The 14,653-nt window shown below is 46.3% G+C and overlaps 1 non-coding gene across 1 annotated transcript; it reads right to left on the bottom strand.

The window, feature by feature from the left end:
* Window positions 1-3,967: 3,967 nt before the first annotated feature.
* On the bottom strand, window positions 3,968-4,039 carry TRNAE-UUC. The gene has a single exon. It is a non-coding gene; the product is annotated as a tRNA-Glu (tRNA).
* Window positions 4,040-14,653: the final 10,614 nt, after the last annotated feature.

Genomic DNA, 14,653 nt, shown 5'->3' with positions numbered 1-14,653 from the left:
ATAAGAGATGAGAGCAAATCTGACAGAGAGACTGAGGGAGAGGGAGAGAGAGAACACTGGCTCCGGCTGTTCTCGAGGCCAGCCTCCCTACCCCTCTCCCACAGTTCTGTTATATAAGCCAATGATTCCCTGGGGCCCTAACTAGTTCCAGTGGCTTTCTGTAACTTAGAACCTAAGGTGTTCCTTAGGACAATACAGTCCTTGTCTGGCTCCCACGTTCCCTCAACACGTTTCTTAAGTATTTACTGTGCACTGGCCTTGGAGCCTGTCATCTAGTGGGGTCGTGGCAAGTGCGGTAAGTGCAGTGAGAGAGAAACGTGCAGAGTGGAGCATCTCACCTACTCTTGGTGGGGCAAGGCAGACCTGCGGAGGAAATGACATCTAAGCGAAGGCCCGAAGTTAGACAGGAATAAGTGTCAGAGGGGAGGCACGCAGGATACCAAAAGGAATCAGAAGAGGTTCCCAGTGGCAGGAAAGATAGGGGAAGTTCCGTGAAGGATGGGACATGTGAAGTAAGCCTGAAAGGATGGGTAAGATGCAGATATTCGGAGAAAGGGCACCAGAGCATTTCAGTAGAGGAAACACTGAGTAAAAGCAGAGAAATTAACCGGAATCTGTGATGCACGGAGGGAAGACGTAGGAATTAGGCTGCAAAGGTAGGTGGGGAGCTCACAGCAGACAAAGCGGTAGAATGAGAGATGAAGACATGGGTGAGACGGGGACAGAGGAAGCAGTTCCGAGCTTATTCCAACAGTCCAAGGAGCAAGACAATCTGACCCAGCAGAGCGGCAGGGGAAATAGGTGCCGACATACGTGGGCACCACTGAAGAGATAGAAATGGTCAGATTTAACACTGTGATTGGAAATAGAGGAGAAAAAGGAACCAAATGTGGTGATGTTGGTGACGTTCGTGCTGATGGCGAGGGCAACCCGTGGCCACCGGCCCCGACCTGGGCCAAGCCCTTTACCTGATCCAATCTTCACAACGCCATGAGGTGGGTCCTATTATTACCCCCATTCTAGAGTCCAGGAACCTGAAGAACAACCGATGAGGTCATTTACGTAAACAACACCTGAATGACACTTTAAGGAATCCAAGCAGAGGCCTGGGAAGAGCAAGGTCATTTTTGCACAGACTGAGTATAAATTGCCCAACCTGGGCGAAGCCCAGCCCTGAACTTGGGTTTGACATGTCCCTGCCGGACAACAATAGCCTTCCCTATGTTTTCTTCATGAGGACACAACAAAGTGCAGAATCCTAGGGTTTCTTAAATCAGGAGAGATTATCTTGGCTGCTCCCCCCCCCCCCCCCCATTCCACTGTGCCTGTCACTCTGGGACAGAAGGAAATTAGATTTATCCGATAAGCTTTGTTCTTCACAAAGCTATGTGTGATGATTACCCAGTACCCTGTGGTCTTCTAGGTGTTTGCAAATTGATTTTTTGATTATTTGTTCCAGTGATTTTCCAAGTATTCAGTGTTTTTCCAAGTTATTCAGCTTTACAATGTGGGTGAGTAAAATTTTATATTTGCCTTCCCTTTCCTGTATTAATATGAAGTTTTAATGTTGTGATTAAGATACTTTTTGCATGCAGCACAGATCTCTGAGGGAAGATACATACAAACCTATATGACTATAAATACACGTGTGGATGGGCATACAGCAATCTTTATGCAGACTCCCTCAGAGTTTATGACCATATGCAGAAATGGAAGCATATTGAGAACCTGTGACTAGTTCAAATATCCAAATAAAGATCCTCACTTTCTAGAAATGTTTATATAATGAATTTTTTAAAAACTCAAAAAGTGTTATGACCATGCTCACATAGCTACTCTGGGAACACTGACCAAAAAGCCTGATACAAAGTTTAAAAATTCATGTTTCTTGCACCCAATCCCCCTCCCTGACGACAGGATTAGGAGAGAATGGTGTCTGGTCAGGACACCATACAGAGATTCCATTTTTTTATGGATAAATCTAAAGTCCAGTACCAAGGAATCAGAGGAATAAAATCCCAGACCCAGTGCTTCACGACTAAAATAAGGGGCTCAATTAAGGCACTGTTAAGGAACTTTGGAGCTTAAATAAGCTATGAATCTAAAGACTGGTTATGAGGATGATTAATGAAAATTATGGCAAAGTGTTTTGCAAAAATGCAAGGCTATAAAAATGCCAAATATAACTCAAACAACCATCTCTCCACAAAGTTAAACTCCTTCATTTTATTAGGCATGTCTTTAGAAGTATCACCTATGGACTGAGTCTCAAGGATCATAGGCATCTAAGTATGTAAGTGATGAATCACTGGGTTCTGCTCCTGAAATCAATATTACACAGTATGTTAACTAACTTGAATTTAAACAAGTAAATTATGTATTATAAAGAAAGGTTTTGTCAAATCTGAGATCCCCCAAATCTATTTTATGAAAATGATTTATTCATAGGATGAGTACATTTGACAGCCTTCGTGTGAATGGAACTCACCTGCTAGATAAAGGCAAATTTTAAAAACAAATGAAAAAGCACACCTCCCCCCCCCATGCCCTCCCCACCCCACCCGCAGCCCTCTCCACCAGCAGCCCTCCCTCCCCTCACCCTGAGGACTGACGCATTATCCTTTGTTTCCCTAAACTCTAAATAAACCTTCAATAGTCCCTTTATTAAATTCTCTGCTCAGAATTTGTCATCAGTTTCCTACAGGGCCCCTGGCTGATGGAGGCATAATAATATTAATAACAAAATAAGAATTCAATAGAAAAAGGTATATAAAGCATTTAGCCTCATTCATAGCAAGTGCTCAATAGCAAGTGCTCAATAAATATTACCTATTATGATGACTGGGCTTTTTATTTGCCTATCAGTTCTCTCCTACTTGATTCCATAAATGTCAATTACCTATTGATGATAAATCTCTCCTCCAAGCCCTTTGTTAGGAACTTTGAACGAATGTATAATTTCACCTAGTAATTTTCTTGTGAGGGATGACATTTGTTTTTGCGTCCCTTAGAATCCCAAAGGACTTTAAAAAGAGAGCAAATTTCAAAGTCACATGGACACCAAGTTATTTTCACAATCATTCCTCGGTGTTAGTGGCAGTCTGGGAACAACTGGGGAAGCTTCAAAAAACTCGACACCAGTAGGAAAGGGGTGTGGCTTCTGAACGCCTTGAGTATTTTCCGAATGGCAAATGTTTGGAAAAATAAGCATGATAAACGATTAAAGCAGAGGAAACACTTGTTTGGGTAACAGTTGGAAGCTGTCTTGTGACACACCAACGCGAAGATTCCTAATTCTAGCTCAGCATATCATGAGTTCCAAAAGTCTTTAAAACAGAATGTGCCAGAGAAATGTTAGGGCATGAGAAGTAAGTGGTTTTTTGTTTTTGTTTTTGTTTTTTGAGGGTTTTTTTTTTTTTTTTTTGCCGTCGCCTCACTCCTCAATATCGATAGGAAACTAAGTTTCTTTTCCCTTCCCTCTCCCTCCCCACACAATAGCTTTAGCGAGCTCTTCGAATCGCAAAGGCTACAGGCTTTATGCTAAACTCCATCTGCCCTTAATAGTGTGTCTTTTCTGGCAATCTTGCTGTCCTTAATGGAATGGTTTTAGGCAACTTAAAAGCTTTACAACGTCCCAAAATGCATCTTTTCTTTTGCTTTCAAAGAAGAGCACTTTTTTGGTCATTTGCTCCATATCCACAGTACAAGGAGCAATTACATCAGAAGTACCAGCTGGAACACGTATCTTAGCAAGGGACCGATTTTCTTCACCTGGGTTCAAATGCTGACTTCTCACTGCGGGCGGCTACTGCCTTCCCGCCAGCCAGCGGCACCGGGTTTGGGGTGGGAAGCCCTGATTTCCCTTCAGCCCCAAGCTTTCTGGGTTATAGCATTTTCTAAAAACATCAGCCTTCTCCTGGTTTAGGAGGGCCTAAATCGATTTTTCTTTTTCCTAAAAGTCTTGGCGTTCCCACACCGGGAGTCGAACCCGGGCCGCCTGGGTGAAAACCAGGAATCCTAACCGCTAGACCATGTGGGAGACGACGAGCGTCGCTGTACATCTAGATAAATTGAGTCGTTCACGGCGGCTTCCGCCCGCCCCGACACACCCGGCCTCCGGAGTCAGAGCTCTTTCTGCGCCTGCGGAGAGCCTGAAACCCCTTAACCCTTTCCAGCCCGCGCTCTACTCCGCTCCTCGCGTTAGACAACTGAAATCTTTCCACTCTCGCGTCCTTTGTGATCTCATCCAGTCTCCTGGTTCTAGACAGCACGTCTACACCCAAGTACACCCCAGATTGGATGAGTCATTGTTCCTAGTTCCGCACAGGAAATCCCGCAGGGTGCAGAAGGACTGGTGTTTAGACTCGGGAATAAGAAACCACTGCCGCGTGGAGTCGTCGTACCGCCACTGCGGAGGCCAGACTGGAGCGGGCGGCGCTGACCCCGAGGGCCGCTGCCTTTGCGTCCCAGCCGCTGACCAGCCGCTCCGAGCCCGCCACCCCTGGCTCCGGGCCTCCGCCTCGGGAGACGCTGCGCGCCGGCGCCCCCCACCCTCCCCGCTGGACTTGCGGGCCGGCAGCCCCCCTCCTCACCGCGCTGCTCGCGGCTGCCCCCCGCCCCGACGCGGAAAGTTGATCTTTCCTCTCAAGAAATGGGAACAAGGGCTGCCTGCAAGCCCGGAACATTCCAGGCTCTGTTGATTCAACCGCCAATGGCAGATTTGTGTCACCAAAAGTAGGCGATGGTGGTTTGCAAAAGTAGCTTATAAACCTGGAGAAAGCCCCTCCTGCAAGCAGTCCTGGTCGATGGAAATTCTTTGTGGTTTCCAACCCGTCCTCGGGTTGAAGGAGCATTTCATGCGGAGCAGTTTATGCATTACCGATCTACTGTTTGGATTAGGCAAGTACAAAGAGTCAGTTATTCGGGACAGCCAGGGTGGGGGAGCTATGGTTCTGGTGTCCTCGTTGTGGCTTAAGCTACACAGAAATTGTTTTTGCAAGCGGCGGACACTTTGGAGCCCATTTAAAAACCCACTCCCCACCTGCCAAAGGAACGTGGAAGGCCCTGGCCATCCCCCTACCTAATGAGGCTCTCTAAGGCTTCGATTGTGACATTCATCAGCAAGAGGGGAGGGGCGACGAGAGACCCGAAATAGAAACTATTCTACCTAGCATTTATTAACACAGATGAAGCTCCTTAACAGGGAGGGAGCCTAACCCAACACCACTGGAACTTAATGAAGCTCGGAAGAAAAACTAGAACCTACTGACTGCAGACCTACTATGTGTGTTAGACACATTCAAAAATACGTCTGCTCTCGTAATCGTCACATTATACCGATGAGAGAGGTCTTACCCCAGTCTTTGGTGGTTCTTCCTGCACTATCTTTGAGCAGTTTCATTGGTTCGTTTTTTAATCAGTGACACAGTTGTCTTCCTTTTGGGGACATCTGTTTGGGAACACTAAAGAAAAGTCTCCAAACGAACCTCATCAATTAACAGAATCCCTTACATCATGTGGTTCTCAATTTAGGGCCAAGATTTCTCATGTACCTTTCAGTTTTGTATTTCCATTTGATGATAATCTTTTTAAAAAGTATCTTGCAAGTTTTTAAGATAAAATTTCCCACTGTAGCCCATATGTCGGACAGGCACCATCTTTAGGATATAACCAAAATGCAATTTTATTTTTGTCTCTGACTATCCCCAAACTGAAATTTATTCAGTTTTTCTCCGTGCCACTGGGTGAAAACTTGGGCACTAATAGAAAGCCCTATAGTCACTTTAAATAATAAAGCACAGCCCAGGACAATATGCTTTTCAACAACTCAATCTTCATTCTAGATAGTTCTGCCCCACCATCCCAGCTTGAGCACGATTTCAGGCTGGGAACACTGGTGTGAGCTGGCTCAGGGTCCTGTCAGCTCATATGATCCAACTGCGGGCTTCTCTCAGCTCTGCGTTCAGTGACATCACATCGGTATCCTGAGATAGCCATGCTGGGAATATTGCACCACAGAAATCGGCAAATGCACCAAGGCAGGGCTTTTTACCTGGGGAGCTGGTGTGCTGGTTAAAAAATAGTGGTGTACTGGTTAAATATTTACCAGCACCACACTGGGCCAAGGTCTACTGTCGGGGGAACAGGGTGTGATCCACTTCTTATCTTACTCCATGCCCTTCCTTCTGAGGCTCCAAGGCCCTCCAAGATTGGAGTGTAGGGAGGGCAAGAGACTAGGGAACTGAAAGTTCCTCCTGGACGGGTACTATCAAAAGTCTGCTTCCTGCTTTCTGGGCCTGCATGTGTTCTAGGGCTGACTCTTTCTCAGTGGCTCTCTGTGGCTTCATCAGAGGCTTCCCTGCTTGGGGCCTTTAGACAGTGTCTCCCAGGAAGCCAACAGTGTTCTCCCAGTGTGGGTCTTACACCAGTTACACCAGCATCACCAGTGACAGAATTTAACTGCAGATTCACAACTCTACCCAGAACAAGAACCTCTGGGAGTGGGGACCTGGGAGTCTGAATTTTAACCAGAACTCCCCCCTGCAGTAACTCTGATGCCACTGGAGTTTGAGAAACACTGAACTGCATAGCTAAGTTCCCTAAAACTGCTAAAGTCTTTAAAAGACGATGATCCCTAAAGCACAATGTCCATCATTTCCCTTTTCTCCTCAAAAACCTGAAAAAACTGGCTTCCAGTTGACTATTGAGTATGTGAAAGGTGAAATGAATTGGGTTCACTTACGTCAAGGGGTTTTAAAATGGAGCCAGGAGGCCATTAAGGAGATAGGCCTTATGCACGTCCTCTCTAGTGGAACCATGAACTTTTAAATTGGGCCAAACTGCAAATATTCCAAGGGCTGAGCCCCAGAACCTGCAACTTGCTCCAGTGAGAGAACTTGCTTGGTGAGAGCCTTAGCAACCAATTATATTCAGTGAAGACTAGCTTCCTGCCACCAACACCAATCAAAAACCCTCTGTAGGGGCAAAGGTGGCTCAGTCACGTGTCCAACTCCAGCTCAGGTCATGATCTCAGTTTGTGGTTTGAGCCCTGCACTGGCAGTGCAGAGGATGCTTGGGATTCTCTCTTTCTCTGTTCTCTGCCACTTGTGGTCTCTCTCTCTCTCTGTCTCTCTAAATAAACTTAAAAAAAAAAATTCTTTGTAAACAACAGATACAAGAATGGAGCGCCTGGGTGGCTCAGTCAGTTGAGCATCTGACTTTGGCTCAGGTCATGATCTCACAGCTCGTGAGTTCAAGCCCCACATGGGGCTCTGTGCTGACAGCTCAGAGCCTGGAGCCTGCTTCAGATTCTGTGTCCCCCTTTCTCTCTGCCCCTAACCCACTTGCATTCTGTCTCTGTCTCTCTCAAAAATAAACATTAAAAAAAAAAAACAATGGATACAAGCATTCCCTTTTTGCTTTAAAAATCCCGACTTTTGCTCCCTAGTGGGACACTACTTAGGTTGCTACGAAAGTCTGTGTACCCTGAATTGCAAGTCTCTGATCCCTGTGAAGGCACAGTCTTGCTCAATTATTGCCTCCTGACAATTTTAGGCTGACAGGTAAAATCTAAATTCCCTGACCAAGGCTTTCACGCTGTCCACAATCCAGCCCTCCCGTACCCGGCTAATATTATTCTCCCATGTCCCCCCTTCAGTGAGCACATTCCAAATCACCCTCCGTGCTCTGTCCCACGTGTACCTTGTGCTTTGCCGCCCTGACCCCTTCACTCCATCTGTGTACTGCCCTCCCCTCTTTTCTCTCCACATCTGACCCCAACTCCGAGGCCAGTTCACTCCCGTGAAGCCGCCTTGGGTCCTCCTGGTCACAAGTCACTCCCGTTTCCTCTGAATCCCAAAGTGCAGGACTTTCTAAAATGGTGACGTGGGCTAAAATGCCTTATTATTTGAGTTATTTAATAGGAAAGTCCATGAATAAAAACTGGACTCCATAATCCCCCTGGGAACCCAGCCCTGCGCTCAATCATTCTACCAAATAGTCCTTCCTTGTAACCAACTTAAATACTTCCTGCTGCACTTCAATGTGAAAGCTTCCCCCTTTTAACCACCAGCGTGAACAAAATGTTCCTGGGAGGAGAAAAAAAAAAAAAAAAAAAAACGCACAAATTTTTGAAGTTTAGCCAGACCAGTGAGTGAGCTGTGTTTCTTTAGCTCCGCACACACAAAACAAGCCTCCTTGTTGACATAGGAACAGCTCTTCCTGTTCCCATGCGTCTAAGGCTGCCTCACCCCAGCCTCATTGATACTGGGAAAAAGCCCCAAACATCTTGTACTTGCTGGGCATCCATATTAGCCAACGTGCTGGGTGCGATTCAGGTCCCTGCCTGCAATCACTTAGGAGTTAGGATGGTTTCCATTTCAGTGGGCCCAGGAGTCACCCTTTCTAAGGGCATTGGAAATCAGCACCAATTAAACTCCGCTCTCCCCGGGGAGAGCTCTGGCCAGCACAGATCCAGCTATGGCACACAGTTAACCTCAAAGCTCTTTTGGGTAACAGCACCTGCCCCTGCTGACCAGTTGGGGTGAGTTAATCTTTGTGGCCTAACACTGGGTTCAGTTTCTAAAATTGGATCCAAGCTCAGGAGGCCACCGGGATGACAATTTCCTCAGGGCTGGTTTAGATTATATAACGCTGCCCTTCACCTCTACCCCAAATCTAGCAACTCCTAGTCGTCCTATGACTCAGGGCAAATGCCCTTGAACTCCTGGAAATGGGTTAGGTGCTGTTCTGTGCACACATCCCATTAATCACTGGGCTGGACGAACTCCCTGCTTCCCTCTGTATGGTGGCCTGTAAACTCCGGATGGTTGGGTCTGGTTCTTACTCTGCTGTATCCCCAGCTTCTGGCACAGCGCTTGGCCCACATAACCATTTACTGAATGAATCAATCTCCTAAAATATCTTCGGTTCCTTGGGGACCCTCATACAAGGGTTACTTTTTTCCTTAAATCAACAGATCACAGGAAGAAACTACTCAATCAGGTAAAAACATCTCCACAGCACGGTACCTTCCCTGGCAGATCAGCAACACTCAGTAAATGTTTGAGTGGTTGTTTACTTGATTCATTCATTCATTCAGGAATCAGTCAATCAATCAGTCCCAGAGGAATAGTCTTGGTCTTCAGTTAGCACGTGAGTGGTGAGCCAACGAAGAGTCTCAGTGGACCATAATTCCAATATCTGATCAACTACAACATAGAACAAGAAACCACAGCGCCGTCTGCTAATATCCTTCTCTACCTTGTAGACACTTTTTCCTAATGCCCTCCTCTCCTCTGCTTTGCTCCCACAAGACAGGGAGCGCTCTGGCAGACCATCCTCATACTCACCCTGTATGTGTGTTCCTACCCCGGATGAGCCCTGGGGAGAGACAAGAGTTTTTTTCATTTTTCTGGAGAACCACACTCCGGGGTGGTGTGAGTCCAGGGACCCCATAGCCTGGCATCTAGAAACCGTGCTCAGCATTGTAGTTTCCCTTCCATGTGGCAGTTGTTCAACTATTGAATTTATGGCCCTCTGAGACCTTCAGTTCGTTTACTCTGCCACTCGAGTGCTAGGTGGAAATCAAGCTGCATAGGACGTTAAAACCATTTCTGGTTCATTTCTGAACTTCCCACCAGCAGTTCTGGATGGAGTGAGCTTTCTAAACTCATTTTCTTCTTTCCCCTTGAGATACTCTGTCTCAATTACCATCAGTAGGTCCACAGCCAGGAATTATGTCAAGTCCAATGTTCATCATGGCACCCGGTATATATCTGACAGTGCTCGATATAAAAATAATAGCTATCACATATAGGATTCACCACATACCAGATAATTCTAAACACTTTAATATATTAACATTTTGATTCTCACGACTCCATGTGATAGGGACTAATAGTACTCCCATTTTACAGATTAGAAAACTGGAACACAGGAAGGTTAAGCAACTTGCTAGAAGTCTCACAACTTAGAAATAGTAGAAGCAGAATTCAAGAATTCCAGAATCTGAACTCATACTAACTGCCCCTACTATTATACAGAGTGCCTAGAACCGGGGGCTGTCATTGACAATAATAACCACAGTGCCTTCAACAATAACAACATGCATTCCGAGGCCTGATGGCATCTTCAGGGGAGAGGAAAGATGTTATAGGCTCTTTTTAAACCAGTGAAAATAAGCATATCATGACCTAAGGCTTCATAGATGCTGACCTTGGCACAGAGATGGCACCCTGGCCCCTTGTCTCTAATCAGCTTCCCATTTTCAGAAATACCGCCTTCATGGTTATCCAAAAACAAATTGATGTTCTCCCTCTCTCACAGTCTAGGATGAAAAATCTCATAACCCTTTCCCCTAACCTCTATTCAGAGATATTGTTTCCTGTTGATTACTTGGTTGATTCATGCAATCAGCAGCCTAGGCACAGATTCATGAGGGGACATTCTGCCCCTCTGAAGCCACAACCTCCTTGCGATCTGCACGTGGATGGCTACTGAGCATCTCAAACTGAACATGTTTATTTTTTTATCTTAGAAAAAGACAGCACACGAGTAGGAGAGGGGGGCAGAGTGAGAGAGAATTTTTTTTAATGTTTATTTGTTTTTGAGAGAGAGAGACAGAGAGACAGAGAGAGAGCAAGCATGAGCAGGGGGAGGGGCAGAGAGCCTGATGCAGGGGCTCAAACTCACAAACCATGGCATCATGACCTGAGCCGAAGTGAGACAATTTTTTTAAATTTTTTTAATGTTTTATTTATTTTTGAGACAGAGAGAGACAGAGCATAAGCAGGGGAGGGGCAGAGAGAGAGGGAGACACAGAATCTGAAGCAGGCTCCAGGCTCTGAGCTGTCAGCATAGAGCCCCATGTGGGGCTCGAACTCACGAGCCGCGAGATCATGACCTGAGCCGAAGTCGGAGGCTTAACCTACTGAGCCACCCAGGTGCCCCAAGAGAGAGAATCTTAAGCAGCCTCCCACGCCCCTGGGATCATGACCTGAGCCGAAATCAAGAGTCAGACGCTCAACCAACTAAGCCACCCAGGTGCCCCCCAAATGGACATGTTTAAAACTGAGCTCCTGAGCATCCAGCACCTGCATTCCCCCCAGCGAGCTTCTTTTGCCATCTTCCCCACTTGCATTAATGGCAGCAACATCCTCCAAGTTGCTCTGGCCAGAAATCCGGAATCACCCCGGATTCCATTCTTTCTCTCCATCCAATCCCTCAGGAAATCTTATTGGCCCAATCATGAAAATATATCCAGAATTTGATCACTTCTCCCCATTCCTCTGGCCCGAGTCCCCATCCGCTCTCACCTGGATCACTGAAATAGCCTTACTCCTGCTTCAGCCCACAAGCTCCCCACCCCCGCAGACTATTCTCAACACTGCAGTCTGAGGGCTTCTTTTAAAACAAATCAGATCATGTCACTTCTCTCCCCACAACTCTCCAGTGGCTTTCCATCTCACACAGAACAGAAGCCAAAATCCCGACTATGATCTACAAGGCCCTACAAGGCCACCACCCCCTCCCCTCTCTTATCCCCTCCCCTCAGCCAAGTGCATTGGGCTTCAGACACACTACTCTCTTATCATCTTCACGTCCTCTAGATACGCTGCCACCTCAGGGCCTTTGCACCTGTGTGGGGAGGAAAGCGCTTTCCATAGCAGGGGAACATCTTCATAAGCTTGCTCCCTGACCCTTCTCAAATCCTTTAGAGATTATCTTAGTGAGACATTTTCTGCCTACCCTACCCCAAATTTCAGTTACCTGCCTTTTCCTGCTTTGCCTTTTCTCATGAGCACCTACTGGCACTTGATATACTATGTGCTTTATGTATGTATGTATGTATGTATTTATCTTGTTCATCACCTGCCTTTCCTACCAGAATACAAACATTTCTGCTGTTTTGATCACTGATATATCCCGTGCCTCGAACAAAACTGGGACTTTAGTGGGCATTCAGTAAATATTCGTTGGGCAAATGAACAAAGGAAGACAGTTAGACAGATGTGCCCATTGAAGGGCACTCTGGGTGGTGTGGACAATAACCACTACAAGAATTAAGAGGTAAAAGATCACTTCTTGTAAGGGCAATCACAGAAACAAAAAGGACATAGAATCTGAGCTGGGCTTCTAAACATGAGGAACCTTTGGGCAGGTGTAGGTGGTGGGGAGAACATGGCGTGTGAGATTGTAACATGAGCAAAAGCCTGGAAGCAAGTACCTACAAGACACGCGTGTGCACGCAAGGTGCCTGGAATGGAGGTTCCTGAGGAAGGGACTGCCGAGAGTTAAGCTGAGGCGACTGAGGAAGCTTCGTGTGCAAGCCAAGGAGCGTGGGCTTCCACATCAAGCCTTACTTCCCACTTCATTTGTCCCCGCTGTAGTCATAGCTGGCTCTGCAGCCGCAGCGTGTCAAACACCTGATGTGATCATAGGGCACAAGAAGAGTAGATATCCCGATCTCTTGTCAGTCAGATGGCCATGTTTATTGACCATTCACTGTCCTCAGAACCTGTGCTGTTCACTTCCTGTTCCCAAGCACAGAGTGGCAGCTTCAACCCAAACATCTGGAGGCTGGGACTAGGACTTTTAGCAATGCACAGATTAGCATTATAAACAGAAAACTCAAGGACAAATTGGAATTCTTCTTACAGTCAATATATTTTGACTGTATATATTATTTTCGTTTACTACCATTAGGCATAGATGGCTGAGACTCAGCAAATTAGAAAGCAGGCTAAGTAAGTATTGCCCCAAATCTTTAAGCAAATGTGATTTTCAGAGGGGGCGTTCAGTAGAACATATAATTAACTTTCATGCAGCTGAAAGACAGTTCCCAACAATTAGACACTGTGGAACCACAATATATTTCTTTGGAGCCACTCTTAGAACAATAAAACTTTTATAAGGAGGACTGGGATGTGCTACTAAGTACAGGGTAAGTCAAGAGGAGTTGAATGTCCCCTTAGCAATCCTTTAAAATTATAAAGCTATTCAGACCACATCAGAACAGTGCTGTCTCCCATTGCCCGTTCCATGTGAGCCCATGTTCTTGCCACCCTACCTAAAAGGAGACACTCAACAGCATTTCCTAGTGACCCTAAAAAAGCAGACTTGCCTCGGCATTGCTGTTAATCTAACTTTTTCTATTATTTTCTTTGGGCAAAATGCCAAGCAAAAGACAAACGATGCTTGTTAAAGTAGAAATAGAAACACAAGGGGGAAGCTGTGCAGCACATGAATCCCGACCAGCAGCAGCAGGATATTCCTGTGGAAATAAAGAAAGACCAACCAAATGAGAAAAGCAAAGGCTATTTTGCTCAGAGCTCGCTGGAGCAAGGTTGTCAGCCTCTGTCGCTTGTGTTCTGGCAGGGACTCAAAGGCAGGCAGAGGAGAGGGTGAGTTTTACAGTGCAACAAAGGGAAGGCTGCAGGTGCGCCCTGGTTGCAGGCTGTTGGGGAAGCTAGAGGCAGGCTAACTAGAAGCAGGTCGCCCCATGGGGTTGGGTAGAGGGTGCATATTTGGCTTTCTCTGATTGGTCCCTAGTTGGAAGTGGAGATAAAATAGGGCAGCTGTCAGTTATTAATCAAGTTCTGGCCATTTGGGGCTGATTGTTACAGGGGTAGGTGTTTAGCTTCCTGGATTGTTACTAGAGAGAACAGTCGGACTTCCTACAAGCCTGACCTGTAGCAGGCTGCCTTCCTGGGTGTTTTCTTGGAGAGCATGGGTTGCTTCCCTGGAACCTGTAGGGAAGCTTCCCTTGGAAGCTGTAGGGTGTGGGTCAGAGTTCTATGTCTATTATATGGTCTGGCCACACGGTCTCTGATTACCCAGAGAGTTAGCATCTCTGGCAGTTTCAAAACACCTCTTCAGGCCAAGACACATAATCCAGCTTCTCCTTACGCCTTCCTTCTGCTTTCCAGACTTGCCCCTCACCTGTGGCTCGGCAATGTGGATTCTTCCTTCATTCTGTCGGAACCATCCCTCCCACCTTGTCTACATGGGCAAGAGCTCTCCTTTACACTCAAAACCACTTTGAAAGCACCAGATGACAGGCCTCCCCGGAAGGCTCCGGTTCCCCTTCTTGCTGAAGTGTTCACACGTCATTCACTTATTTACAGGCACTCGGACTTATCATATAGTGTTAACATAAACAACAGTGACTATGTCCTTTTTCCACGACTGTCAGGGGGCTGGGACAGTGCCACTATCAGACAGGTGTATAGCAGAAGATTGGCTCTGATGCATTAGGAGGGTGGGAAGCAATTCCAGTCCAGCAGTCAGGAGAGTTTCCAGTAACCTGTTCAACTTCAGCTGGTATCTTTCTCTCCTCAGGCCCTCTTGTTAAATTTACAAACGCAGCAAAGGCATTCCAGACGTGTATGCATCCTCTATGTTTGGGGGAGAAAAGTTTCCCGGCTCTGTTTGAGGAGTACTTATTATGTATACATATCTTATCCAGCTACTGATTCAATGAAATTTTCACTTATGATAACATTTTGTTGTTGTTGTTGTTGTTGTTGTTGTTGTTGTTTTTAGAGAGAGAGAGAGAGAGAGAGGGAGCAAAAGCAGGGGAAAGGGGTAGAGAGGGAAAGAGAATCTCAAGCAGGCTCCACGGCTCAGTGTGGAGCCTGACATGGGGCTTGAT

The sequence above is a fragment of the Felis catus genome, chromosome A1 (assembly GCF_018350175.1).
Source record: "Felis catus isolate Fca126 chromosome A1, F.catus_Fca126_mat1.0, whole genome shotgun sequence".
Lineage (NCBI taxonomy): Eukaryota > Metazoa > Chordata > Mammalia > Carnivora > Felidae > Felis > Felis catus.
This window is presented reverse-complemented; position numbering and strand designations above follow the sequence as displayed.